The sequence below is a fragment of the Oncorhynchus kisutch genome, linkage group LG20 (genome assembly GCF_002021735.2).
Source record: "Oncorhynchus kisutch isolate 150728-3 linkage group LG20, Okis_V2, whole genome shotgun sequence".
Classification (NCBI taxonomy): Eukaryota; Metazoa; Chordata; class Actinopteri; order Salmoniformes; family Salmonidae; genus Oncorhynchus; species Oncorhynchus kisutch.
Genome location: NC_034193.2, coordinates 24586660 through 24612422, shown reverse-complemented (window position 1 = coordinate 24612422; position 25763 = coordinate 24586660). Strand labels below are relative to the sequence as shown.

At 42.9% G+C, this 25763-nt stretch overlaps 41 non-coding genes across 41 annotated transcripts; 20 read left to right on the top strand and 21 right to left on the bottom strand.

Moving 5' to 3' along the window:
• Window positions 1–1019: 1019 nt before the first annotated feature.
• On the bottom strand, window positions 1020–1092 carry trnak-uuu (transfer RNA lysine (anticodon UUU)). Its single transcript has one exon. It is a non-coding gene; the product is annotated as a tRNA-Lys (tRNA).
• A 165-nt stretch (window positions 1093–1257) lies between these two features.
• Window positions 1258–1329, top strand: trnaw-cca (transfer RNA tryptophan (anticodon CCA)). Its single transcript has one exon. It is a non-coding gene; the product is annotated as a tRNA-Trp (tRNA).
• Window positions 1330–2214: 885 nt separating this feature from the next.
• trnak-uuu (transfer RNA lysine (anticodon UUU)) lies at window positions 2215–2287 on the bottom strand. Its single transcript has one exon. It is a non-coding gene; the product is annotated as a tRNA-Lys (tRNA).
• Window positions 2288–2453: 166 nt separating this feature from the next.
• Window positions 2454–2525, top strand: trnaw-cca (transfer RNA tryptophan (anticodon CCA)). Its single transcript has one exon. It is a non-coding gene; the product is annotated as a tRNA-Trp (tRNA).
• Window positions 2526–3410: 885 nt separating this feature from the next.
• On the bottom strand, window positions 3411–3483 carry trnak-uuu (transfer RNA lysine (anticodon UUU)). The gene has a single exon. It is a non-coding gene; the product is annotated as a tRNA-Lys (tRNA).
• Window positions 3484–3649: 166 nt separating this feature from the next.
• Window positions 3650–3721, top strand: trnaw-cca (transfer RNA tryptophan (anticodon CCA)). The gene has a single exon. It is a non-coding gene; the product is annotated as a tRNA-Trp (tRNA).
• Window positions 3722–4596: 875 nt separating this feature from the next.
• Window positions 4597–4669, bottom strand: trnak-uuu (transfer RNA lysine (anticodon UUU)). Its single transcript has one exon. It is a non-coding gene; the product is annotated as a tRNA-Lys (tRNA).
• A 166-nt stretch (window positions 4670–4835) lies between these two features.
• Window positions 4836–4907, top strand: trnaw-cca (transfer RNA tryptophan (anticodon CCA)). Its single transcript has one exon. It is a non-coding gene; the product is annotated as a tRNA-Trp (tRNA).
• Window positions 4908–5782: 875 nt separating this feature from the next.
• Window positions 5783–5855, bottom strand: trnak-uuu (transfer RNA lysine (anticodon UUU)). Its single transcript has one exon. It is a non-coding gene; the product is annotated as a tRNA-Lys (tRNA).
• A 166-nt stretch (window positions 5856–6021) lies between these two features.
• trnaw-cca (transfer RNA tryptophan (anticodon CCA)) lies at window positions 6022–6093 on the top strand. Its single transcript has one exon. It is a non-coding gene; the product is annotated as a tRNA-Trp (tRNA).
• Window positions 6094–6968: 875 nt separating this feature from the next.
• On the bottom strand, window positions 6969–7041 carry trnak-uuu (transfer RNA lysine (anticodon UUU)). The gene has a single exon. It is a non-coding gene; the product is annotated as a tRNA-Lys (tRNA).
• Window positions 7042–7207: 166 nt separating this feature from the next.
• trnaw-cca (transfer RNA tryptophan (anticodon CCA)) lies at window positions 7208–7279 on the top strand. The gene has a single exon. It is a non-coding gene; the product is annotated as a tRNA-Trp (tRNA).
• Window positions 7280–8163: 884 nt separating this feature from the next.
• trnak-uuu (transfer RNA lysine (anticodon UUU)) lies at window positions 8164–8236 on the bottom strand. Its single transcript has one exon. It is a non-coding gene; the product is annotated as a tRNA-Lys (tRNA).
• A 166-nt stretch (window positions 8237–8402) lies between these two features.
• On the top strand, window positions 8403–8474 carry trnaw-cca (transfer RNA tryptophan (anticodon CCA)). Its single transcript has one exon. It is a non-coding gene; the product is annotated as a tRNA-Trp (tRNA).
• An 884-nt stretch (window positions 8475–9358) lies between these two features.
• trnak-uuu (transfer RNA lysine (anticodon UUU)) lies at window positions 9359–9431 on the bottom strand. The gene has a single exon. It is a non-coding gene; the product is annotated as a tRNA-Lys (tRNA).
• A 166-nt stretch (window positions 9432–9597) lies between these two features.
• On the top strand, window positions 9598–9669 carry trnaw-cca (transfer RNA tryptophan (anticodon CCA)). Its single transcript has one exon. It is a non-coding gene; the product is annotated as a tRNA-Trp (tRNA).
• Window positions 9670–10543: 874 nt separating this feature from the next.
• On the bottom strand, window positions 10544–10616 carry trnak-uuu (transfer RNA lysine (anticodon UUU)). Its single transcript has one exon. It is a non-coding gene; the product is annotated as a tRNA-Lys (tRNA).
• A 166-nt stretch (window positions 10617–10782) lies between these two features.
• On the top strand, window positions 10783–10854 carry trnaw-cca (transfer RNA tryptophan (anticodon CCA)). The gene has a single exon. It is a non-coding gene; the product is annotated as a tRNA-Trp (tRNA).
• Window positions 10855–11738: 884 nt separating this feature from the next.
• On the bottom strand, window positions 11739–11811 carry trnak-uuu (transfer RNA lysine (anticodon UUU)). The gene has a single exon. It is a non-coding gene; the product is annotated as a tRNA-Lys (tRNA).
• A 166-nt stretch (window positions 11812–11977) lies between these two features.
• Window positions 11978–12049, top strand: trnaw-cca (transfer RNA tryptophan (anticodon CCA)). The gene has a single exon. It is a non-coding gene; the product is annotated as a tRNA-Trp (tRNA).
• An 884-nt stretch (window positions 12050–12933) lies between these two features.
• trnak-uuu (transfer RNA lysine (anticodon UUU)) lies at window positions 12934–13006 on the bottom strand. The gene has a single exon. It is a non-coding gene; the product is annotated as a tRNA-Lys (tRNA).
• Window positions 13007–13172: 166 nt separating this feature from the next.
• On the top strand, window positions 13173–13244 carry trnaw-cca (transfer RNA tryptophan (anticodon CCA)). The gene has a single exon. It is a non-coding gene; the product is annotated as a tRNA-Trp (tRNA).
• Window positions 13245–14129: 885 nt separating this feature from the next.
• On the bottom strand, window positions 14130–14202 carry trnak-uuu (transfer RNA lysine (anticodon UUU)). The gene has a single exon. It is a non-coding gene; the product is annotated as a tRNA-Lys (tRNA).
• A 165-nt stretch (window positions 14203–14367) lies between these two features.
• trnaw-cca (transfer RNA tryptophan (anticodon CCA)) lies at window positions 14368–14439 on the top strand. Its single transcript has one exon. It is a non-coding gene; the product is annotated as a tRNA-Trp (tRNA).
• An 885-nt stretch (window positions 14440–15324) lies between these two features.
• trnak-uuu (transfer RNA lysine (anticodon UUU)) lies at window positions 15325–15397 on the bottom strand. Its single transcript has one exon. It is a non-coding gene; the product is annotated as a tRNA-Lys (tRNA).
• A 166-nt stretch (window positions 15398–15563) lies between these two features.
• On the top strand, window positions 15564–15635 carry trnaw-cca (transfer RNA tryptophan (anticodon CCA)). The gene has a single exon. It is a non-coding gene; the product is annotated as a tRNA-Trp (tRNA).
• An 884-nt stretch (window positions 15636–16519) lies between these two features.
• On the bottom strand, window positions 16520–16592 carry trnak-uuu (transfer RNA lysine (anticodon UUU)). Its single transcript has one exon. It is a non-coding gene; the product is annotated as a tRNA-Lys (tRNA).
• Window positions 16593–16758: 166 nt separating this feature from the next.
• On the top strand, window positions 16759–16830 carry trnaw-cca (transfer RNA tryptophan (anticodon CCA)). Its single transcript has one exon. It is a non-coding gene; the product is annotated as a tRNA-Trp (tRNA).
• Window positions 16831–17882: 1052 nt separating this feature from the next.
• trnaw-cca (transfer RNA tryptophan (anticodon CCA)) lies at window positions 17883–17954 on the bottom strand. Its single transcript has one exon. It is a non-coding gene; the product is annotated as a tRNA-Trp (tRNA).
• A 166-nt stretch (window positions 17955–18120) lies between these two features.
• Window positions 18121–18193, top strand: trnak-uuu (transfer RNA lysine (anticodon UUU)). The gene has a single exon. It is a non-coding gene; the product is annotated as a tRNA-Lys (tRNA).
• An 879-nt stretch (window positions 18194–19072) lies between these two features.
• Window positions 19073–19144, bottom strand: trnaw-cca (transfer RNA tryptophan (anticodon CCA)). Its single transcript has one exon. It is a non-coding gene; the product is annotated as a tRNA-Trp (tRNA).
• A 166-nt stretch (window positions 19145–19310) lies between these two features.
• On the top strand, window positions 19311–19383 carry trnak-uuu (transfer RNA lysine (anticodon UUU)). The gene has a single exon. It is a non-coding gene; the product is annotated as a tRNA-Lys (tRNA).
• Window positions 19384–20258: 875 nt separating this feature from the next.
• trnaw-cca (transfer RNA tryptophan (anticodon CCA)) lies at window positions 20259–20330 on the bottom strand. The gene has a single exon. It is a non-coding gene; the product is annotated as a tRNA-Trp (tRNA).
• A 166-nt stretch (window positions 20331–20496) lies between these two features.
• trnak-uuu (transfer RNA lysine (anticodon UUU)) lies at window positions 20497–20569 on the top strand. The gene has a single exon. It is a non-coding gene; the product is annotated as a tRNA-Lys (tRNA).
• Window positions 20570–21453: 884 nt separating this feature from the next.
• On the bottom strand, window positions 21454–21525 carry trnaw-cca (transfer RNA tryptophan (anticodon CCA)). The gene has a single exon. It is a non-coding gene; the product is annotated as a tRNA-Trp (tRNA).
• A 166-nt stretch (window positions 21526–21691) lies between these two features.
• trnak-uuu (transfer RNA lysine (anticodon UUU)) lies at window positions 21692–21764 on the top strand. Its single transcript has one exon. It is a non-coding gene; the product is annotated as a tRNA-Lys (tRNA).
• An 885-nt stretch (window positions 21765–22649) lies between these two features.
• Window positions 22650–22721, bottom strand: trnaw-cca (transfer RNA tryptophan (anticodon CCA)). Its single transcript has one exon. It is a non-coding gene; the product is annotated as a tRNA-Trp (tRNA).
• Window positions 22722–22887: 166 nt separating this feature from the next.
• trnak-uuu (transfer RNA lysine (anticodon UUU)) lies at window positions 22888–22960 on the top strand. The gene has a single exon. It is a non-coding gene; the product is annotated as a tRNA-Lys (tRNA).
• An 885-nt stretch (window positions 22961–23845) lies between these two features.
• On the bottom strand, window positions 23846–23917 carry trnaw-cca (transfer RNA tryptophan (anticodon CCA)). The gene has a single exon. It is a non-coding gene; the product is annotated as a tRNA-Trp (tRNA).
• Window positions 23918–24083: 166 nt separating this feature from the next.
• Window positions 24084–24156, top strand: trnak-uuu (transfer RNA lysine (anticodon UUU)). Its single transcript has one exon. It is a non-coding gene; the product is annotated as a tRNA-Lys (tRNA).
• An 885-nt stretch (window positions 24157–25041) lies between these two features.
• trnaw-cca (transfer RNA tryptophan (anticodon CCA)) lies at window positions 25042–25113 on the bottom strand. The gene has a single exon. It is a non-coding gene; the product is annotated as a tRNA-Trp (tRNA).
• Window positions 25114–25763: the final 650 nt, after the last annotated feature.

Here is a 25763-nt window from a genome sequence, read left to right as displayed (position 1 = left end):
TTCCAAATGATACAGTCAACAAAATCTGAACTAGGCATCCCCTCCAAAAAAAAATATGTAGAAGACCTCGTGCGAAAGGTAGCGCGTCTGACTCCAGATCAGAAGGTGGGTGTTCAATCACACGTCGTGGTCAGGGATTTTAATGTGTGCAATATCTGCCTTCTTTAAACAGCCGAAGTCAATGAATCAGCACTAAGAACCAAGTGGGCTTTACAAAAACCACCAAACCAAGGCTGCTAAGATGACAATTGTCTCTCACAGAAGCATGCACACTGCAATCCTAAATCAGATGATGCTGTGTGATTGACAGACGTAAATCAGTCTTCGAACAAGGAGTTTTAACTTCTTTTGGCTTGGAGGCAGTATTTCGGCATATGGATGAGAAGCGTGCCCCTGTTACTCAGACCCAGAAGCTCGATATGCATATAATTGGTAGATGTGGATATTAAACACTCTAGTTCCAAACTGTTAAAATCGCGTCTGTGCGTATAACAGAACTGATACGGCAGGCAAAAACCTGAGGAAAATCAATCCAGGAAGTGGGATTTTTTTGATGTGGCTAGTTTTCAATTGAATGCCTATTGAGTTTCTAATGGGTTCGGACCCAGATTGCAGTTCCTATGGCTTCCACTAGATGTCAACAGTCTTTAGACATTCTTTCAGGCTTCTTTCTGAAAAATTAAGAAGAACGAGACCTTTCTGTCAGTGCTTAGGAAGCATGCAGTGCTGGTTTGCGAGCGTGACCGAGTGCGCACCCTTCGTTGTTTTTCCTTTCTATTGAATACGCTATTGTCCAGGTTGAAATATTATCGATTATTAAGACAATCGACAACCTGAGGATTCATTTTAACATGGTTTGACATGTTTGACAAACTTTATCGGTACTATGAGGATGTCTTCAGACTAAGCTGTTTTGGCTCTGGGAGTGTTTTGTCCACAGGTCGAACATGTCATGGAAAGTCAAGGAAAATGCAAGTTCAGAAAGACAGCGTAGTGAAGAAATGTGAACATTAAAGCATCGCCCGAACAGGGACTTGAACCCTGGACCCTCAGATTAAAAGTCTGATGCTCTACCGACTGAGCTATCCGGGCTCTGCTTTTTCTTATTTTCATACACCTTACCTGCCGGGCAGAGGCACGTGCTGACGAGGGGGCATTGTCAGATGGTACAGTTCCCCAGAGAACCAGGTCTTCATTCCAAATGATACAGTCAACAAAATCTGAACTAGGCATCCCCTCAAAAAACACATTGTACAAGACCTCGTGGCGCAAAGGTAGCGCGTCTGACTCCAGATCAGAAGGTTGCGTGTTCAAATCAAGTCGTGGTCAGGGATTTTATGTGTGCAATATCTGCCTTCTTTACACAGCGAAGTCAATGAATCAGCATAAGAACCAATGTGGCTTTACATAAACCACCAAACCAATGCTGCTTAACATGACAAGCGTCTCTCACAGAAGCACACTGCAAATTCCTAAATCAGATGATGCTGTGTGATTGACAGACTTAAATCAGTCCTCGAACAAGGAGTTTAACTTCTTTTGGCTTGGAGGCAGTATTTCGGCATATGGATGAGAAGCGTGCCCTGTTACTCAGACCCAGAAGCTCAGATATGCATATAATTGGTAGATGTGGATATTAAACACTCTAGTTTCCAAAACTGTTAAAATCGCGTCTGTGCGTATAACAGAACTGATACGGCAGGCAAAAACCTGAGGAAAATCAATCCAGGAAGTGGGATTTTTTTTGATGTGGCTAGTTTTCAATTGAATGCCTATTGAGTTTCTAATGGGTTCGGACCCAGATTGCAGTTCCTATGGCTTCCACTAGATGTCAACAGTCTTTAGACATTCTTTCAGGCTTCTTTTCTGAAAAATTAAGAAGAACGAGACCTTTCTGTCAGTGCTTAGGAAGCATGCAGTGCTGGTTTGCGAGCGTGACCGAGTGCGCACCCTTCGTTGTTTTTCCTTTCTATTGAATACGCTATTGTCCAGTTGAAATATTATCGATTATTAAGACAATCGACAACCTGAGGATTCATTTTAACATGGTTTGACATGTTTTGACAAACTTTATCGGTACTATGAGGATGTCTTCAGACTAAGCTGTTTTGGCTCTGGGAGTGTTTTGTCCACAGGTCGAACATGTCATGGAAAGTCAAGGAAAATGCAAGTTCAGAAAGACAGCGTAGTGAAGAAATGTGAACATTAAAGCATCGCCCGAACAGGGACTTGAACCCTGGACCCTCAGATTAAAAGTCTGATGCTCTACCGACTGAGCTATCCGGGCTCTGCTTTTTCTTATTTTCATACACCTTACCTGCCGGGCAGAGGCACGTGCTGACGAGGGGGCATTGTCAGATGGTACAGTTCCCCAGAGAACCAGGTCTTCATTCCAAATGATACAGTCAACAAAATCTGAACTAGGCATCCCCTCAAAAAAACACATTGTACAAGACCTCGTGGCGCAAAGGTAGCGCGTCTGACTCCAGATCAGAAGGTTGCGTGTTCAAATCAAGTCGTGGTCAGGGATTTTATGTGTGCAATATCTGCCTTCTTTACACAGCGAAGTCAATGAATCAGCATAAGAACCAATGTGGCTTTACATAAACCACCAAACCAATGCTGCTTAACATGACAAGCGTCTCTCACAGAAGCACACTGCAAATTCCTAAATCAGATGATGCTGTGTGATTGACAGACTTAAATCAGTCCTCGAACAAGGAGTTTAACTTCTTTTGGCTTGGAGGCAGTATTTCGGCATATGGATGAGAAGCGTGCCCTGTTACTCAGACCCAGAAGCTCAGATATGCATATAATTGGTAGATGTGGATATTAAACACTCTAGTTTCCAAAACTGTTAAAATCGCGTCTGTGCGTATAACAGAACTGATACGGCAGGCAAAAACCTGAGGAAAATCAATCCAGGAAGTGGGATTTTTTTTGATGTGGCTAGTTTTCAATTGAATGCCTATTGAGTTTCTAATGGGTTCGGACCCAGATTGCAGTTCCTATGGCTTCCACTAGATGTCAACAGTCTTTAGACATTCTTTCAGGCTTCTTTTCTGAAAAATTAAGAAGAACGAGACCTTTCTGTCAGTGCTTAGGAAGCATGCAGTGCTGGTTTGCGAGCGTGACCGAGTGCGCACCCTTCGTTGTTTTTCCTTTCTATTGAATACGCTATTGTCCAGTTGAAATATTATCGATTATTAAGACAATCGACAACCTGAGGATTCATTTTAACATGGTTTGACATGTTTTGACAAACTTTATCGGTACTATGAGGATGTCTTCAGACTAAGCTGTTTTGGCTCTGGGAGTGTTTTGTCCACAGGTCGAACATGTCATGGAAAGTCAAGGAAAATGCAAGTTCAGAAAGACAGCGTAGTGAAGAAATGTGAACATTAAAGCATCGCCCGAACAGGGACTTGAACCCTGGACCCTCAGATTAAAAGTCTGATGCTCTACCGACTGAGCTATCCGGGCTCTGCTTTTTCTTATTTTCATACACCTTACCTGCCGGGCAGAGGCACGTGCTGACGAGGGGGCATTGTCAGATGGTACAGTTCCCCAGAGAACCAGGTCTTCATTCCAAATGATACAGTCAACAAAATCTGAACTAGGCATCCCCTCAAAAAAACACATTGTACAAGACCTCGTGGCGCAAAGGTAGCGCGTCTGACTCCAGATCAGAAGGTTGCGTGTTCAAATCAAGTCGTGGTCAGGGATTTTATGTGTGCAATATCTGCCTTCTTTACACAGCGAAGTCAATGAATCAGCATAAGAACCAATGTGGCTTTACATAAACCACCAAACCAATGCTGCTTAACATGACAAGCGTCTCTCACAGAAGCACACTGCAAATTCCTAAATCAGATGATGCTGTGTGATTGACAGACTTAAATCAGTCCTCGAACAAGGAGTTTAACTTCTTTTGGCTTGGAGGCAGTATTTCGGCATATGGATGAGAAGCGTGCCCTGTTACTCAGACCCAGAAGCTCAGATATGCATATAATTGGTAGATGTGGATATTAAACACTCTAGTTTCCAAAACTGTTAAAATCGCGTCTGTGCGTATAACAGAACTGATACGGCAGGCAAAAACCTGAGGAAAATCAATCCAGGAAGTGGGATTTTTTTTGATGTGGCTAGTTTTCAATTGAATGCCTATTGAGTTTCTAATGGGTTCGGACCCAGATTGCAGTTCCTATGGCTTCCACTAGATGTCAACAGTCTTTAGACATTCTTTCAGGCTTCTTTTCTGAAAAATTAAGAAGAACGAGACCTTTCTGTCAGTGCTTAGGAAGCATGCAGTGCTGGTTTGCGAGCGTGACCGAGTGCGCACCCTTCGTTGTTTTTCCTTTCTATTGAATACGCTATTGTCCGGTTGAAATATTATCGATTATTAAGACAATCGACAACCTGAGGATTCATTTTAACATGGTTTGACAAACTTTATCGGTACTATGAGGATGTCTTCAGACTAAGCTGTTTTGGCTCTGGGAGTGTTTTGTCCACAGGTCGAACATGTCATGGAAAGTCAAGGAAAATGCAAGTTCAGAAAGACAGCGTAGTGAAGAAATGTGAACATTAAAGCATCGCCCGAACAGGGACTTGAACCCTGGACCCTCAGATTAAAAGTCTGATGCTCTACCGACTGAGCTATCCGGGCTCTGCTTTTTCTTATTTTCATACACCTTACCTGCCGGGCAGAGGCACGTGCTGACGAGGGGGCATTGTCAGATGGTACAGTTCCCCAGAGAACCAGGTCTTCATTCCAAATGATACAGTCAACAAAATCTGAACTAGGCATCCCCTCAAAAAAACACATTGTACAAGACCTCGTGGCGCAAAGGTAGCGCGTCTGACTCCAGATCAGAAGGTTGCGTGTTCAAATCAAGTCGTGGTCAGGGATTTTATGTGTGCAATATCTGCCTTCTTTACACAGCGAAGTCAATGAATCAGCATAAGAACCAATGTGGCTTTACATAAACCACCAAACCAATGCTGCTTAACATGACAAGCGTCTCTCACAGAAGCACACTGCAAATTCCTAAATCAGATGATGCTGTGTGATTGACAGACTTAAATCAGTCCTCGAACAAGGAGTTTAACTTCTTTTGGCTTGGAGGCAGTATTTCGGCATATGGATGAGAAGCGTGCCCTGTTACTCAGACCCAGAAGCTCAGATATGCATATAATTGGTAGATGTGGATATTAAACACTCTAGTTTCCAAAACTGTTAAAATCGCGTCTGTGCGTATAACAGAACTGATACGGCAGGCAAAAACCTGAGGAAAATCAATCCAGGAAGTGGGATTTTTTTTGATGTGGCTAGTTTTCAATTGAATGCCTATTGAGTTTCTAATGGGTTCGGACCCAGATTGCAGTTCCTATGGCTTCCACTAGATGTCAACAGTCTTTAGACATTCTTTCAGGCTTCTTTTCTGAAAAATTAAGAAGAACGAGACCTTTCTGTCAGTGCTTAGGAAGCATGCAGTGCTGGTTTGCGAGCGTGACCGAGTGCGCACCCTTCGTTGTTTTTCCTTTCTATTGAATACGCTATTGTCCGGTTGAAATATTATCGATTATTAAGACAATCGACAACCTGAGGATTCATTTTAACATGGTTTGACAAACTTTATCGGTACTATGAGGATGTCTTCAGACTAAGCTGTTTTGGCTCTGGGAGTGTTTTGTCCACAGGTCGAACATGTCATGGAAAGTCAAGGAAAATGCAAGTTCAGAAAGACAGCGTAGTGAAGAAATGTGAACATTAAAGCATCGCCCGAACAGGGACTTGAACCCTGGACCCTCAGATTAAAAGTCTGATGCTCTACCGACTGAGCTATCCGGGCTCTGCTTTTTCTTATTTTCATACACCTTACCTGCCGGGCAGAGGCACGTGCTGACGAGGGGGCATTGTCAGATGGTACAGTTCCCCAGAGAACCAGGTCTTCATTCCAAATGATACAGTCAACAAAATCTGAACTAGGCATCCCCTCAAAAAAACACATTGTACAAGACCTCGTGGCGCAAAGGTAGCGCGTCTGACTCCAGATCAGAAGGTTGCGTGTTCAAATCAAGTCGTGGTCAGGGATTTTATGTGTGCAATATCTGCCTTCTTTACACAGCGAAGTCAATGAATCAGCATAAGAACCAATGTGGCTTTACATAAACCACCAAACCAATGCTGCTTAACATGACAAGCGTCTCTCACAGAAGCACACTGCAAATTCCTAAATCAGATGATGCTGTGTGATTGACAGACTTAAATCAGTCCTCGAACAAGGAGTTTAACTTCTTTTGGCTTGGAGGCAGTATTTCGGCATATGGATGAGAAGCGTGCCCTGTTACTCAGACCCAGAAGCTCAGATATGCATATAATTGGTAGATGTGGATATTAAACACTCTAGTTTCCAAAACTGTTAAAATCGCGTCTGTGCGTATAACAGAACTGATACGGCAGGCAAAAACCTGAGGAAAATCAATCCAGGAAGTGGGATTTTTTTTGATGTGGCTAGTTTTCAATTGAATGCCTATTGAGTTTCTAATGGGTTCGGACCCAGATTGCAGTTCCTATGGCTTCCACTAGATGTCAACAGTCTTTAGACATTCTTTCAGGCTTCTTTTCTGAAAAATTAAGAAGAACGAGACCTTTCTGTCAGTGCTTAGGAAGCATGCAGTGCTGGTTTGCGAGCGTGACCGAGTGCGCACCCTTCGTTGTTTTTCCTTTCTATTGAATACGCTATTGTCCAGTTGAAATATTATCGATTATTAAGACAATCGACAACCTGAGGATTCATTTTAACATGGTTTGACAAACTTTATCGGTACTATGAGGATGTCTTCAGACTAAGCTGTTTTGGCTCTGGGAGTGTTTTGTCCACAGGTCGAACATGTCATGGAAAGTCAAGGAAAATGCAAGTTCAGAAAGACAGCGTAGTGAAGAAATGTGAACATTAAAGCATCGCCCGAACAGGGACTTGAACCCTGGACCCTCAGATTAAAAGTCTGATGCTCTACCGACTGAGCTATCCGGGCTCTGCTTTTTCTTATTTTCATACACCTTACCTGCCGGGCAGAGGCACGTGCTGACGAGGGGGCATTGTCAGATGGTACAGTTCCCCAGAGAACCAGGTCTTCATTCCAAATGATACAGTCAACAAAATCTGAACTAGGCATCCCCTCAAAAAAACACATTGTACAAGACCTCGTGGCGCAAAGGTAGCGCGTCTGACTCCAGATCAGAAGGTTGCGTGTTCAAATCAAGTCGTGGTCAGGGATTTTATGTGTGCAATATCTGCCTTCTTTACACAGCGAAGTCAATGAATCAGCATAAGAACCAATGTGGCTTTACATAAACCACCAAACCAATGCTGCTTAACATGACAAGCGTCTCTCACAGAAGCACACTGCAAATTCCTAAATCAGATGATGCTGTGTGATTGACAGACTTAAATCAGTCCTCGAACAAGGAGTTTAACTTCTTTTGGCTTGGAGGCAGTATTTCGGCATATGGATGAGAAGCGTGCCCTGTTACTCAGACCCAGAAGCTCAGATATGCATATAATTGGTAGATGTGGATATTAAACACTCTAGTTTCCAAAACTGTTAAAATCGCGTCTGTGCGTATAACAGAACTGATACGGCAGGCAAAAACCTGAGGAAAATCAATCCAGGAAGTGGGATTTTTTTTGATGTGGCTAGTTTTCAATTGAATGCCTATTGAGTTTCTAATGGGTTCGGACCCAGATTGCAGTTCCTATGGCTTCCACTAGATGTCAACAGTCTTTAGACATTCTTTCAGGCTTCTTTTCTGAAAAATTAAGAAGAACGAGACCTTTCTGTCAGTGCTTAGGAAGCATGCAGTGCTGGTTTGCGAGCGTGACCGAGTGCGCACCCTTCGTTGTTTTTCCTTTCTATTGAATACGCTATTGTCCAGTTGAAATATTATCGATTATTAAGACAATCGACAACCTGAGGATTCATTTTAACATGGTTGACATGTTTTGACAAACTTTATCGGTACTATGAGGATGTCTTCAGACTAAGCTGTTTTGGCTCTGGGAGTGTTTTGTCCACAGGTCGAACATGTCATGGAAAGTCAAGGAAAATGCAAGTTCAGAAAGACAGCGTAGTGAAGAAATGTGAACATTAAAGCATCGCCCGAACAGGGACTTGAACCCTGGACCCTCAGATTAAAAGTCTGATGCTCTACCGACTGAGCTATCCGGGCTCTGCTTTTTCTTATTTTCATACACCTTACCTGCCGGGCAGAGGCACGTGCTGACGAGGGGGCATTGTCAGATGGTACAGTTCCCCAGAGAACCAGGTCTTCATTCCAAATGATACAGTCAACAAAATCTGAACTAGGCATCCCCTCAAAAAAACACATTGTACAAGACCTCGTGGCGCAAAGGTAGCGCGTCTGACTCCAGATCAGAAGGTTGCGTGTTCAAATCAAGTCGTGGTCAGGGATTTTATGTGTGCAATATCTGCCTTCTTTACACAGCGAAGTCAATGAATCAGCATAAGAACCAATGTGGCTTTACATAAACCACCAAACCAATGCTGCTTAACATGACAAGCGTCTCTCACAGAAGCACACTGCAAATTCCTAAATCAGATGATGCTGTGTGATTGACAGACTTAAATCAGTCCTCGAACAAGGAGTTTAACTTCTTTTGGCTTGGAGGCAGTATTTCGGCATATGGATGAGAAGCGTGCCCTGTTACTCAGACCCAGAAGCTCAGATATGCATATAATTGGTAGATGTGGATATTAAACACTCTAGTTTCCAAAACTGTTAAAATCGCGTCTGTGCGTATAACAGAACTGATACGGCAGGCAAAAACCTGAGGAAAATCAATCCAGGAAGTGGGATTTTTTTTGATGTGGCTAGTTTTCAATTGAATGCCTATTGAGTTTCTAATGGGTTCGGACCCAGATTGCAGTTCCTATGGCTTCCACTAGATGTCAACAGTCTTTAGACATTCTTTCAGGCTTCTTTTCTGAAAAATTAAGAAGAACGAGACCTTTCTGTCAGTGCTTAGGAAGCATGCAGTGCTGGTTTGCGAGCGTGACCGAGTGCGCACCCTTCGTTGTTTTTCCTTTCTATTGAATACGCTATTGTCCAGTTGAAATATTATCGATTATTAAGACAATCGACAACCTGAGGATTCATTTTAACATGGTTTGACATGTTTGACAAACTTTATCGGTACTATGAGGATGTCTTCAGACTAAGCTGTTTTGGCTCTGGGAGTGTTTTGTCCACAGGTCGAACATGTCATGGAAAGTCAAGGAAAATGCAAGTTCAGAAAGACAGCGTAGTGAAGAAATGTGAACATTAAAGCATCGCCCGAACAGGGACTTGAACCCTGGACCCTCAGATTAAAAGTCTGATGCTCTACCGACTGAGCTATCCGGGCTCTGCTTTTTCTTATTTTCATACACCTTACCTGCCGGGCAGAGGCACGTGCTGACGAGGGGGCATTGTCAGATGGTACAGTTCCCCAGAGAACCAGGTCTTCATTCCAAATGATACAGTCAACAAAATCTGAACTAGGCATCCCCTCAAAAAAACACATTGTACAAGACCTCGTGGCGCAAAGGTAGCGCGTCTGACTCCAGATCAGAAGGTTGCGTGTTCAAATCAAGTCGTGGTCAGGGATTTTATGTGTGCAATATCTGCCTTCTTTACACAGCGAAGTCAATGAATCAGCATAAGAACCAATGTGGCTTTACATAAACCACCAAACCAATGCTGCTTAACATGACAAGCGTCTCTCACAGAAGCACACTGCAAATTCCTAAATCAGATGATGCTGTGTGATTGACAGACTTAAATCAGTCCTCGAACAAGGAGTTTAACTTCTTTTGGCTTGGAGGCAGTATTTCGGCATATGGATGAGAAGCGTGCCCTGTTACTCAGACCCAGAAGCTCAGATATGCATATAATTGGTAGATGTGGATATTAAACACTCTAGTTTCCAAAACTGTTAAAATCGCGTCTGTGCGTATAACAGAACTGATACGGCAGGCAAAAACCTGAGGAAAATCAATCCAGGAAGTGGGATTTTTTTGATGTGGCTAGTTTTCAATTGAATGCCTATTGAGTTTCTAATGGGTTCGGACCCAGATTGCAGTTCCTATGGCTTCCACTAGATGTCAACAGTCTTTAGACATTCTTTCAGGCTTCTTTTCTGAAAAATTAAGAAGAACGAGACCTTTCTGTCAGTGCTTAGGAAGCATGCAGTGCTGGTTTGCGAGCGTGACCGAGTGCGCACCCTTCGTTGTTTTTCCTTTCTATTGAATACGCTATTGTCCAGTTGAAATATTATCGATTATTAAGACAATCGACAACCTGAGGATTCATTTTAACATGGTTTGACAAACTTTATCGGTACTATGAGGATGTCTTCAGACTAAGCTGTTTTGGCTCTGGGAGTGTTTTGTCCACAGGTCGAACATGTCATGGAAAGTCAAGGAAAATGCAAGTTCAGAAAGACAGCGTAGTGAAGAAATGTGAACATTAAAGCATCGCCCGAACAGGGACTTGAACCCTGGACCCTCAGATTAAAAGTCTGATGCTCTACCGACTGAGCTATCCGGGCTCTGCTTTTTCTTATTTTCATACACCTTACCTGCCGGGCAGAGGCACGTGCTGACGAGGGGGCATTGTCAGATGGTACAGTTCCCCAGAGAACCAGGTCTTCATTCCAAATGATACAGTCAACAAAATCTGAACTAGGCATCCCCTCAAAAAAACACATTGTACAAGACCTCGTGGCGCAAAGGTAGCGCGTCTGACTCCAGATCAGAAGGTTGCGTGTTCAAATCAAGTCGTGGTCAGGGATTTTATGTGTGCAATATCTGCCTTCTTTACACAGCGAAGTCAATGAATCAGCATAAGAACCAATGTGGCTTTACATAAACCACCAAACCAATGCTGCTTAACATGACAAGCGTCTCTCACAGAAGCACACTGCAAATTCCTAAATCAGATGATGCTGTGTGATTGACAGACTTAAATCAGTCCTCGAACAAGGAGTTTAACTTCTTTTGGCTTGGAGGCAGTATTTCGGCATATGGATGAGAAGCGTGCCCTGTTACTCAGACCCAGAAGCTCAGATATGCATATAATTGGTAGATGTGGATATTAAACACTCTAGTTTCCAAAACTGTTAAAATCGCGTCTGTGCGTATAACAGAACTGATACGGCAGGCAAAAACCTGAGGAAAATCAATCCAGGAAGTGGGATTTTTTTTGATGTGGCTAGTTTTCAATTGAATGCCTATTGAGTTTCTAATGGGTTCGGACCCAGATTGCAGTTCCTATGGCTTCCACTAGATGTCAACAGTCTTTAGACATTCTTTCAGGCTTCTTTTCTGAAAAATTAAGAAGAACGAGACCTTTCTGTCAGTGCTTAGGAAGCATGCAGTGCTGGTTTGCGAGCGTGACCGAGTGCGCACCCTTCGTTGTTTTTCCTTTCTATTGAATACGCTATTGTCCGGTTGAAATATTATCGATTATTAAGACAATCGACAACCTGAGGATTCATTTTAACATGGTTGACATGTTTTGACAAACTTTATCGGTACTATGAGGATGTCTTCAGACTAAGCTGTTTTGGCTCTGGGAGTGTTTTGTCCACAGGTCGAACATGTCATGGAAAGTCAAGGAAAATGCAAGTTCAGAAAGACAGCGTAGTGAAGAAATGTGAACATTAAAGCATCGCCCGAACAGGGACTTGAACCCTGGACCCTCAGATTAAAAGTCTGATGCTCTACCGACTGAGCTATCCGGGCTCTGCTTTTTCTTATTTTCATACACCTTACCTGCCGGGCAGAGGCACGTGCTGACGAGGGGGCATTGTCAGATGGTACAGTTCCCCAGAGAACCAGGTCTTCATTCCAAATGATACAGTCAACAAAATCTGAACTAGGCATCCCCTCAAAAAAACACATTGTACAAGACCTCGTGGCGCAAAGGTAGCGCGTCTGACTCCAGATCAGAAGGTTGCGTGTTCAAATCAAGTCGTGGTCAGGGATTTTATGTGTGCAATATCTGCCTTCTTTACACAGCGAAGTCAATGAATCAGCATAAGAACCAATGTGGCTTTACATAAACCACCAAACCAATGCTGCTTAACATGACAAGCGTCTCTCACAGAAGCACACTGCAAATTCCTAAATCAGATGATGCTGTGTGATTGACAGACTTAAATCAGTCCTCGAACAAGGAGTTTAACTTCTTTTGGCTTGGAGGCAGTATTTCGGCATATGGATGAGAAGCGTGCCCTGTTACTCAGACCCAGAAGCTCAGATATGCATATAATTGGTAGATGTGGATATTAAACACTCTAGTTTCCAAAACTGTTAAAATCGCGTCTGTGCGTATAACAGAACTGATACGGCAGGCAAAAACCTGAGGAAAATCAATCCAGGAAGTGGGATTTTTTTTGATGTGGCTAGTTTTCAATTGAATGCCTATTGAGTTTCTAATGGGTTCGGACCCAGATTGCAGTTCCTATGGCTTCCACTAGATGTCAACAGTCTTTAGACATTCTTTCAGGCTTCTTTTCTGAAAAATTAAGAAGAACGAGACCTTTCTGTCAGTGCTTAGGAAGCATGCAGTGCTGGTTTGCGAGCGTGACCGAGTGCGCACCCTTCGTTGTTTTTCCTTTCTATTGAATACGCTATTGTCCGGTTGAAATATTATCGATTATTAAGACAATCGACAACCTGAGGATTCATTTTAACATGGTTGACATGTTTTGACAAACTTTATCGGTACTATGAGGATGTCTTCAGACTAAGCTGTTTTGGCTCTGGGAGTGTTTTGTCCACAGGTCGAACATGTCATGGAAAGTCAAGGAAAATGCAAGTTCAGAAAGACAGCGTAGTGAAGAAATGTGAACATTAAAGCATCGCCCGAACAGGGACTTGAACCCTGGACCCTCAGATTAAAAGTCTGATGCTCTACCGACTGAGCTATCCGGGCTCTGCTTTTTCTTATTTTCATACACCTTACCTGCCGGGCAGAGGCACGTGCTGACGAGGGGGCATTGTCAGATGGTACAGTTCCCCAGAGAACCAGGTCTTCATTCCAAATGATACAGTCAACAAAATCTGAACTAGGCATCCCCTCCAAAAAACACATTGTACAAGACCTCGTGGCGCAAAGGTAGCGCGTCTGACTCCAGATCAGAAGGTTGCGTGTTCAAATCAAGTCGTGGTCAGGGATTTTATGTGTGCAATATCTGCCTTCTTTACACAGCGAAGTCAATGAATCAGCATAAGAACCAATGTGGCTTTACATAAACCACCAAACCAATGCTGCTTAACATGACAAGCGTCTCTCACAGAAGCACACTGCAAATTCCTAAATCAGATGATGCTGTGTGATTGACAGACTTAAATCAGTCCTCGAACAAGGAGTTTAACTTCTTTTGGCTTGGAGGCAGTATTTCGGCATATGGATGAGAAGCGTGCCCTGTTACTCAGACCCAGAAGCTCAGATATGCATATAATTGGTAGATGTGGATATTAAACACTCTAGTTTCCAAAACTGTTAAAATCGCGTCTGTGCGTATAACAGAACTGATACGGCAGGCAAAAACCTGAGGAAAATCAATCCAGGAAGTGGGATTTTTTTTGATGTGGCTAGTTTTCAATTGAATGCCTATTGAGTTTCTAATGGGTTCGGACCCAGATTGCAGTTCCTATGGCTTCCACTAGATGTCAACAGTCTTTAGACATTCTTTCAGGCTTCTTTTCTGAAAAATTAAGAAGAACGAGACCTTTCTGTCAGTGCTTAGGAAGCATGCAGTGCTGGTTTGCGAGCGTGACCGAGTGCGCACCCTTCGTTGTTTTTCCTTTCTATTGAATACGCTATTGTCCGGTTGAAATATTATCGATTATTAAGACAATCGACAACCTGAGGATTCATTTTAACATGGTTTGACATGTTTTGACAAACTTTATCGGTACTATGAGGATGTCTTCAGACTAAGCTGTTTTGGCTCTGGGAGTGTTTTGTCCACAGGTCGAACATGTCATGGAAAGTCAAGGAAAATGCAAGTTCAGAAAGACAGCGTAGTGAAGAAATGTGAACATTAAAGCATCGCCCGAACAGGGACTTGAACCCTGGACCCTCAGATTAAAAGTCTGATGCTCTACCGACTGAGCTATCCGGGCTCTGCTTTTTCTTATTTTCATACACCTTACCTGCCGGGCAGAGGCACGTGCTGACGAGGGGGCATTGTCAGATGGTACAGTTCCCCAGAGAACCAGGTCTTCATTCCAAATGATACAGTCAACAAAATCTGAACTAGGCATCCCCTCAAAAAACACATTGTACAAGACCTCGTGGCGCAAAGGTAGCGCGTCTGACTCCAGATCAGAAGGTTGCGTGTTCAAATCAAGTCGTGGTCAGGGATTTTATGTGTGCAATATCTGCCTTCTTTACACAGCGAAGTCAATGAATCAGCATAAGAACCAATGTGGCTTTACATAAACCACCAAACCAATGCTGCTTAACATGACAAGCGTCTCTCACAGAAGCACACTGCAAATTCCTAAATCAGATGATGCTGTGTGATTGACAGACTTAAATCAGTCCTCGAACAAGGAGTTTAACTTCTTTTGGCTTGGAGGCAGTATTTCGGCATATGGATGAGAAGCGTGCCCTGTTACTCAGACCCAGAAGCTCAGATATGCATATAATTGGTAGATGTGGATATTAAACACTCTAGTTTCCAAAACTGTTAAAATCGCGTCTGTGCGTATAACAGAACTGATACGGCAGGCAAAAACCTGAGGAAAATCAATCCAGGAAGTGGGATTTTTTTTGATGTGGCTAGTTTTCAATTGAATGCCTATTGAGTTTCTAATGGGTTCGGACCCAGATTGCAGTTCCTATGGCTTCCACTAGATGTCAACAGTCTTTAGACATTCTTTCAGGCTTCTTTTCTGAAAAATTAAGAAGAACGAGACCTTTCTGTCAGTGCTTAGGAAGCATGCAGTGCTGGTTTGCGAGCGTGACCGAGTGCGCACCCTTCGTTGTTTTTCCTTTCTATTGAATACGCTATTGTCCGGTTGAAATATTATCGATTATTAAGACAATCGACAACCTGAGGATTCATTTTAACATGGTTTGACATGTTTTGACAAACTTTATCGGTACTATGAGGATGTCTTCAGACTAAGCTGTTTTGGCTCTGGGAGTGTTTTGTCCACAGGTCGAACATGTCATGGAAAGTCAAGGAAAATGCAAGTTCAGAAAGACAGCGTAGTGAAGAAATGTGAACATTAAAGCATCGCCCGAACAGGGACTTGAACCCTGGACCCTCAGATTAAAAGTCTGATGCTCTACCGACTGAGCTATCCGGGCTCTGCTTTTTCTTATTTTCATACACCTTACCTGCCGGGCAGAGGCACGTGCTGACGAGGGGGCATTGTCAGATGGTACAGTTCCCCAGAGAACCAGGTCTTCATTCCAAATGATACAGTCAACAAAATCTGAACTAGGCATCCCCTCCAAAAAACACATTGTACAAGACCTCGTGGCGCAAAGGTAGCGCGTCTGACTCCAGATCAGAAGGTTGCGTGTTCAAATCAAGTCGTGGTCAGGGATTTTATGTGTGCAATATCTGCCTTCTTTACACAGCGAAGTCAATGAATCAGCATAAGAACCAATGTGGCTTTACATAAACCACCAAACCAATGCTGCTTAACATGACAAGCGTCTCTCACAGAAGCACACTGCAAATTCCTAAATCAGATGATGCTGTGTGATTGACAGACTTAAATCAGTCCTCGAACAAGGAGTTTAACTTCTTTTGGCTTGGAGGCAGTATTTCGGCATATGGATGAGAAGCGTGCCCTGTTACTCAGACCCAGAAGCTCAGATATGCATATAATTGGTAGATGTGGATATTAAACACTCTAGTTTCCAAAACTGTTAAAATCGCGTCTGTGCGTATAACAGAACTGATACGGCAGGCAAAAACCTGAGGAAAATCAATCCAGGAAGTGGGATTTTTTTTGATGTGGCTAGTTTTCAATTGAATGCCTATTGAGTTTCTAATGGGTTCGGACCCAGATTGCAGTTCCTATGGCTTCCACTAGATGTCAACAGTCTTTAGACATTCTTTCAGGCTTCTTTTCTGAAAAATTAAGAAGAACGAGACCTTTCTGTCAGTGCTTAGGAAGCATGCAGTGCTGGTTTGCGAGCGTGACCGAGTGCGCACCCTTCGTTGTTTTTCCTTTCTATTGAATACGCTATTGTCCGGTTGAAATATTATCGATTATTAAGACAATCGACAACCTGAGGATTCATTTTAACATGGTTTGACATGTTTGACAAACTTTATCGGTACTATGAGGATGTCTTCAGACTAAGCTGTTTTGGCTCTGGGAGTGTTTTGTCCACAGGTCGAACATGTCATGGAAAGTCAAGGAAAATGCAAGTTCAGAAAGACAGCGTAGTGAAGAAATGTGAACATTAAAGCATCGCCCGAACAGGGACTTGAACCCTGGACCCTCAGATTAAAAGTCTGATGCTCTACCGACTGAGCTATCCGGGCTCTGCTTTTTCTTATTTTCATACACCTTACCTGCCGGGCAGAGGCACGTGCTGACGAGGGGGCATTGTCAGATGGTACAGTTCCCCAGAGAACCAGGTCTTCATTCCAAATGATACAGTCAACAAAATCTGAACTAGGCATCCCCTCCAAAAAACACATTGTACAAGACCTCGTGGCGCAAAGGTAGCGCGTCTGACTCCAGATCAGAAGGTTGCGTGTTCAAATCACGTCGTGGTCAGGGATTTTATGTGTGCAATATCTGCCTTCTTTACACAGCGAAGTCAATGAATCAGCATAAGAACCAATGTGGCTTTACATAAACCACCAAACCAATGCTGCTTAACATGACAAGTGTCTCTCACAGAAGCACACTGCAAATTCCTAAATCAGATGATGCTGTGTGATTGACAGACTTAAATCAGTCCTCGAACAAGGAGTTTAACTTCTTTTGGCTTGGAGGCAGTATTTCGGCATATGGATGAGAAGTTCGACCTGTGGACAAAACACTCCCAGAGCCAAAACAGCTTAGTCTGAAGACATCCTCATAGTACCGATAAAGTTTGTCAAACCATGTTAAAATGAATCCTCAGGTTGTCGATTGTCTTAATAATAGATCAATATTTCAACCGGACAATAGCGTATTCAATAGAAAGGAAAAACAACGAAGGGGTGCGCACTCGGTCACGCTCGCAAACCAGCACTGCATGCTTCCTAAGCACTGACAGAAAGGTCTCGTTCTTCTTAATTTTTCAGATAAGAAGCCTGAAAGAATGTCTAAAGACTGTTGACATCTAGTGGAAGCCATAGGAACTGCAATCTGGGTCCGAACCCATTAGAAACTCAATAGGCATTCAATTGAAAACTACCCACATCAAAAAAAATCCCACTTCCTGGATTGATTTTCCTCAGGTTTTTGCCTGCCGTATCAGTTCTGTTATACGCACAGACGCGATTTTAACAGTTTTGGAAACTAGAGTGTTTAATATCCACATCTACCAATTATATGCATATCTGAGCTTCTGGGTCTGAGTAACAGGGCACGCTTCTCATCCATATGCCGAAATACTGCCTCCAAGCCAAAAGAAGTTAAACTCCTTGTTCGAAGACTGATTTAAGTCTGTCAATCACACAGCATCATCTGATTTAGGAATTTGCAGTGTGCTTCTGTGAGAGACAATTGTCATGTTAAGCAGCATTGGTTTGGTGGTTTATGTAAAGCCACATTGGTTCTTGTGCTGATTCATTGACTTCGCTGTGTAAAGAAGGCAGATATTGCACACATAAAATCCCTGACCACGACGTGATTTGAACACGCAACCTTCTGATCTGGAGTCAGACGCGCTACCTTTGCGCCACGAGGTCTTGTACAATGTGTTTTTTGGAGGGGATGCCTAGTTCAGATTTTGTTGACTGTATCATTTGGAATGAAGACCTGGTTCTCTGGGGAACTGTACCATCTGACAATGCCCCCTCGTCAGCACGTGCCTCTGCCCGGCAGGTTAGGTGTATGAAAATAAGAAAAAGCAGAGCCCGGATAGCTCAGTCGGTAGAGCATCAGACTTTTAATCTGAGGGTCCAGGGTTCAAGTCCCTGTTCGGGCGATGCTTTAATGTTCACATTTCTTCACTACGCTGTCTTTCTGAACTTGCATTTTCCTTGACTTTCCATGACATGTTCGACCTGTGGACAAAACACTCCCAGAGCCAAAACAGCTTAGTCTGAAGACATCCTCATAGTACCGATAAAGTTTGTCAAACCATGTTAAAATGAATCCTCAGGTTGTCGATTGTCTTAATAATCGATAATATTTCAACCGGACAATAGCGTATTCAATAGAAAGGAAAAACAACGAAGGGTGCGCACTCGGTCACGCTCGCAAACCAGCACTGCATGCTTCCTAAGCACTGACAGAAAGGTCTCGTTCTTCTTAATTTTTCAGAAAAGAAGCCTGAAAGAATGTCTAAAGACTGTTGACATCTAGTGGAAGCCATAGGAACTGCAATCTGGGTCCGAACCCATTAGAAACTCAATAGGCATTCAATTGAAAACTAGCCACATCAAAAAAAATCCCACTTCCTGGATTGATTTTCCTCAGGTTTTTGCCTGCCGTATCAGTTCTGTTATACGCACAGACGCGATTTTAACAGTTTTGGAAACTAGAGTGTTTAATATCCACATCTACCAATTATATGCATATCTGAGCTTCTGGGTCTGAGTAACAGGGCACGCTTCTCATCCATATGCCGAAATACTGCCTCCAAGCCAAAAGAAGTTAAACTCCTTGTTCGAGGACTGATTTAAGTCTGTCAATCACACAGCATCATCTGATTTAGGAATTTGCAGTGTGCATGCTTCTGTGAGAGACGCTTGTCATGTTAAGCAGCATTGGTTTGGTGGTTTATGTAAAGCCACATTGGTTCTTGTGCTGATTCATTGACTTCGCTGTGTAAAGAAGGCAGATATTGCACACATAAAATCCCTGACCACGACTTGATTTGAACACGCAACCTTCTGATCTGGAGTCAGACGCGCTACCTTTGCGCCACGAGGTCTTGTACAATGTGTTTTTTGGAGGGGATGCCTAGTTCAGATTTTGTTGACTGTATCATTTGGAATGAAGACCTGGTTCTCTGGGGAACTGTACCATCTGACAATGCCCCCTCGTCAGCACGTGCCTCTGCCCGGCAGGTAAGGTGTATGAAAATAAGAAAAAGCAGAGCCCGGATAGCTCAGTCGGTAGAGCATCAGACTTTTAATCTGAGGGTCCAGGGTTCAAGTCCCTGTTCGGGCGATGCTTTAATGTTCACATTTCTTCACTACGCTGTCTTTCTGAACTTGCATTTTCCTTGACTTTCCATGACATGTTCGACCTGTGGACAAAACACTCCCAGAGCCAAAACAGCTTAGTCTGAAGACATCCTCATAGTACCGATAAAGTTTGTCAAACCATGTTAAAATGAATCCTCAGGTTGTCGATTGTCTTAATAATCGATAATATTTCAACCGGACAATAGCGTATTCAATAGAAAGGAAAAACAACGAAGGGTGCGCACTCGGTCACGCTCGCAAACCAGCACTGCATGCTTCCTAAGCACTGACAGAAAGGTCTCGTTCTTCTTAATTTTTCAGAAAAGAAGCCTGAAAGAATGTCTAAAGACTGTTGACATCTAGTGGAAGCCATAGGAACTGCAATCTGGGTCCGAACCCATTAGAAACTCAATAGGCATTCAATTGAAAACTAGCCACATCAAAAAAAATCCCACTTCCTGGATTGATTTTCCTCAGGTTTTTGCCTGCCGTATCAGTTCTGTTATACGCACAGACGCGATTTTAACAGTTTTGGAAACTAGAGTGTTTAATATCCACATCTACCAATTATATGCATATCTGAGCTTCTGGGTCTGAGTAACAGGGCACGCTTCTCATCCATATGCCGAAATACTGCCTCCAAGCCAAAAGAAGTTAAACTCCTTGTTCGAGGACTGATTTAAGTCTGTCAATCACACAGCATCATCTGATTTAGGAATTTGCAGTGTGCTTCTGTGAGAGACGCTTGTCATGTTAAGCAGCATTGGTTTGGTGGTTTATGTAAAGCCACATTGGTTCTTATGCTGATTCATTGACTTCGCTGTGTAAAGAAGGCAGATATTGCACACATAAAATCCCTGACCACGACTTGATTTGAACACGCAACCTTCTGATCTGGAGTCAGACGCGCTACCTTTGCGCCACGAGGTCTTGTACAATGTGTTTTTTGGAGGGGATGCCTAGTTCAGATTTTGTTGACTGTATCATTTGGAATGAAGACCTGGTTCTCTGGGGAACTGTACCATCTGACAATGCCCCCTCGTCAGCACGTGCCTCTGCCCGGCAGGTAAGGTGTATGAAAATAAGAAAAAGCAGAGCCCGGATAGCTCAGTCGGTAGAGCATCAGACTTTTAATCTGAGGGTCCAGGGTTCAAGTCCCTGTTCGGGCGATGCTTTAATGTTCACATTTCTTCACTACGCTGTCTTTCTGAACTTGCATTTTCCTTGACTTTCCATGACATGTTCGACCTGTGGACAAAACACTCCCAGAGCCAAAACAGCTTAGTCTGAAGACATCCTCATAGTACCGATAAAGTTTGTCAAACATGTCAAACCATGTTAAAATGAATCCTCAGGTTGTCGATTGTCTTAATAATCGATAATATTTCAACTGGACAATAGCGTATTCAATAGAAAGGAAAAACAACGAAGGGTGCGCACTCGGTCACGCTCGCAAACCAGCACTGCATGCTTCCTAAGCACTGACAGAAAGGTCTCGTTCTTCTTAATTTTTCAGAAAAGAAGCCTGAAAGAATGTCTAAAGACTGTTGACATCTAGTGGAAGCCATAGGAACTGCAATCTGGGTCCGAACCCATTAGAAACTCAATAGGCATTCAATTGAAAACTAGCCACATCAAAAAAAATCCCACTTCCTGGATTGATTTTCCTCAGGTTTTTGCCTGCCGTATCAGTTCTGTTATACGCACAGACGCGATTTTAACAGTTTTGGAAACTAGAGTGTTTAATATCCACATCTACCAATTATATGCATATCTGAGCTTCTGGGTCTGAGTAACAGGGCACGCTTCTCATCCATATGCCGAAATACTGCCTCCAAGCCAAAAGAAGTTAAACTCCTTGTTCGAGGACTGATTTAAGTCTGTCAATCACACAGCATCATCTGATTTAGGAATTTGCAGTGTGCTTCTGTGAGAGACGCTTGTCATGTTAAGCAGCATTGGTTTGGTGGTTTATGTAAAGCCACATTGGTTCTTATGCTGATTCATTGACTTCGCTGTGTAAAGAAGGCAGATATTGCACACATAAAATCCCTGACCACGACTTGATTTGAACACGCAACCTTCTGATCTGGAGTCAGACGCGCTACCTTTGCGCCACGAGGTCTTGTACAATGTGTTTTTTGGAGGGGATGCCTAGTTCAGATTTTGTTGACTGTATCATTTGGAATGAAGACCTGGTTCTCTGGGGAACTGTACCATCTGACAATGCCCCCTCGTCAGCACGTGCCTCTGCCCGGCAGGTAAGGTGTATGAAAATAAGAAAAAGCAGAGCCCGGATAGCTCAGTCGGTAGAGCATCAGACTTTTAATCTGAGGGTCCAGGGTTCAAGTCCCTGTTCGGGCGATGCTTTAATGTTCACATTTCTTCACTACGCTGTCTTTCTGAACTTGCATTTTCCTTGACTTTCCATGACATGTTCGACCTGTGGACAAAACACTCCCAGAGCCAAAACAGCTTAGTCTGAAGACATCCTCATAGTACCGATAAAGTTTGTCAAAACATGTCAAACCATGTTAAAATGAATCCTCAGGTTGTCGATTGTCTTAATAATCGATAATATTTCAACTGGACAATAGCGTATTCAATAGAAAGGAAAAACAACGAAGGGTGCGCACTCGGTCACGCTCGCAAACCAGCACTGCATGCTTCCTAAGCACTGACAGAAAGGTCTCGTTCTTCTTAATTTTTCAGAAAAGAAGCCTGAAAGAATGTCTAAAGACTGTTGACATCTAGTGGAAGCCATAGGAACTGCAATCTGGGTCCGAACCCATTAGAAACTCAATAGGCATTCAATTGAAAACTAGCCACATCAAAAAAAATCCCACTTCCTGGATTGATTTTCCTCAGGTTTTTGCCTGCCGTATCAGTTCTGTTATACGCACAGACGCGATTTTAACAGTTTTGGAAACTAGAGTGTTTAATATCCACATCTACCAATTATATGCATATCTGAGCTTCTGGGTCTGAGTAACAGGGCACGCTTCTCATCCATATGCCGAAATACTGCCTCCAAGCCAAAAGAAGTTAAACTCCTTGTTCGAGGACTGATTTAAGTCTGTCAATCACACAGCATCATCTGATTTAGGAATTTGCAGTGTGCTTCTGTGAGAGACGCTTGTCATGTTAAGCAGCATTGGTTTGGTGGTTTATGTAAAGCCACATTGGTTCTTATGCTGATTCATTGACTTCGCTGTGTAAAGAAGGCAGATATTGCACACATAAAATCCCTGACCACGACTTGATTTGAACACGCAACCTTCTGATCTGGAGTCAGACGCGCTACCTTTGCGCCACGAGGTCTTGTACAATGTGTTTTTTGGAGGGGATGCCTAGTTCAGATTTTGTTGACTGTATCATTTGGAATGAAGACCTGGTTCTCTGGGGAACTGTACCATCTGACAATGCCCCCTCGTCAGCACGTGCCTCTGCCCGGCAGGTAAGGTGTATGAAAATAAGAAAAAGCAGAGCCCGGATAGCTCAGTCGGTAGAGCATCAGACTTTTAATCTGAGGGTCCAGGGTTCAAGTCCCTGTTCGGGCGATGCTTTAATGTTCACATTTCTTCACTACGCTGTCTTTCTGAACTTGCATTTTCCTTGACTTTCCATGACATGTTCGACCTGTGGACAAAACACTCCCAGAGCCAAAACAGCTTAGTCTGAAGACATCCTCATAGTACCGATAAAGTTTGTCAAAACATGTCAAACCATGTTAAAATGAATCCTCAGGTTGTCGATTGTCTTAATAATCGATAATATTTCAACTGGACAATAGCGTATTCAATAGAAAGGAAAAACAACGAAGGGTGCGCACTCGGTCACGCTCGCAAACCAGCACTGCATGCTTCCTAAGCACTGACAGAAAGGTCTCGTTCTTCTTAATTTTTCAGAAAAGAAGCCTGAAAGAATGTCTAAAGACTGTTGACATCTAGTGGAAGCCATAGGAACTGCAATCTGGGTCCGAACCCATTAGAAACTCAATAGGCATTCAATTGAAAACTAGCCACATCAAAAAAAATCCCACTTCCTGGATTGATTTTCCTCAGGTTTTTGCCTGCCGTATCAGTTCTGTTATACGCACAGACGCGATTTTAACAGTTTTGGAAACTAGAGTGTTTAATATCCACATCTACCAATTATATGCATATCTGAGCTTCTGGGTCTGAGTAACAGGGCACGCTTCTCATCCATATGCCGAAATACTGCCTCCAAGCCAAAAGAAGTTAAACTCCTTGTTCGAGGACTGATTTAAGTCTGTCAATCACACAGCATCATCTGATTTAGGAATTTGCAGTGTGCTTCTGTGAGAGACGCTTGTCATGTTAAGCAGCATTGGTTTGGTGGTTTATGTAAAGCCACATTGGTTCTTATGCTGATTCATTGACTTCGCTGTGTAAAGAAGGCAGATATTGCACACATAAAATCCCTGACCACGACTTGATTTGAACACGCAACCTTCTGATCTGGAGTCAGACGCGCTACCTTTGCGCCACGAGGTCTTGTACAATGTGTTTTTTTGAGGGGATGCCTAGTTCAGATTTTGTTGACTGTATCATTTGGAATGAAGACCTGGTTCTCTGGGGAACTGTACCATCTGACAATGCCCCCTCGTCAGCACGTGCCTCTGCCCGGCAGGTAAGGTGTATGAAAATAAGAAAAAGCAGAGCCCGGATAGCTCAGTCGGTAGAGCATCAGACTTTTAATCTGAGGGTCCAGGGTTCAAGTCCCTGTTCGGGCGATGCTTTAATGTTCACATTTCTTCACTACGCTGTCTTTCTGAACTTGCATTTTCCTTGACTTTCCATGACATGTTCGACCTGTGGACAAAACACTCCCAGAGCCAAAACAGCTTAGTCTGAAGACATCCTCATAGTACCGATAAAGTTTGTCAAAACATGTCAAACCATGTTAAAATGAATCCTCAGGTTGTCGATTGTCTTAATAATCGATAATATTTCAACCGGACAATAGCGTATTCAATAGAAAGGAAAAACAACGAAGGGTGCGCACTCGGTCACGCTCGCAAACCAGCACTGCATGCTTCCTAAGCACTGACAGAAAGGTCTCGTTCTTCTTAATTTTTCAGAAAAGAAGCCTGAAAGAATGTCTAAAGACTGTTGACATCTAGTGGAAGCCATAGGAACTGCAATCTGGGTCCGAACCCATTAGAAACTCAATAGGCATTCAATTGAAAACTAGCCACATCAAAAAAAATCCCACTTCCTGGATTGATTTTCCTCAGGTTTTTGCCTGCCGTATCAGTTCTGTTATACGCACAGACGCGATTTTAACAGTTTTGGAAACTAGAGTGTTTAATATCCACATCTACCAATTATATGCATATCTGAGCTTCTGGGTCTGAGTAACAGGGCACGCTTCTCATCCATATGCCGAAATACTGCCTCCAAGCCAAAAGAAGTTAAACTCCTTGTTCGAGGACTGATTTAAGTCTGTCAATCACACAGCATCATCTGATTTAGGAATTTGCAGTGTGCTTCTGTGAGAGACGCTTGTCATGTTAAGCAGCATTGGTTTGGTGGTTTATGTAAAGCCACATTGGTTCTTATGCTGATTCATTGACTTCGCTGTGTAAAGAAGGCAGATATTGCACACATAAAATCCCTGACCACGACTTGATTTGAACACGCAACCTTCTGATCTGGAGTCAGACGCGCTACCTTTGCGCCACGAGGTCTTGTACAATGTGTTTTTTGGAGGGGATGCCTAGTTCAGATTTTGTTGACTGTATCATTTGGAATGAAGACCTGGTTCTCTGAGATGAAATGAACGCCGTGGACAGTTTTCAGCAAGTTGCAACATTGAAAGCAGAAATAAGCACTTTTCCATAAACAAGCTCTAAATCATGTTTGATGCACTCTGGATGTCCAATTTTTGCTGTGCTGTCTAGGTGAGATGAAATGAACCCGTGACAGTTTTCAGCAAGTTGCAACATTGAAATGCAGAAATAAGCACTTTCCATAAACAAGCTCTAAATCATGTTTGATGCACTCTGGATATCCAATTTTGCTGTGCTGTGTCTAGGTTGAGATGAATGAACGCCGTGGACAGTTTTCAGCAAGTTGCAACATGAAATGCAGAAATAAGCCTTTTCCATAAACAAGCTCTAAATCATGTTTGAAGCACTCTGGATAAAAAAATGTTTTTGTTATGTTTATTCGAGATGTTATGAAAACACTGTAGACTGTTTTCAGCAAGTAAACATTGAAATGCAGAAATAAGCACTTTTCCATAAACAAGCTCTAAATCATGTTTGATGCACTCTGGATGTCCATTTTGCTGTGCTGTGTCTAGTTGAGATGAAATGAACGCCGTGGACAGTTTTCA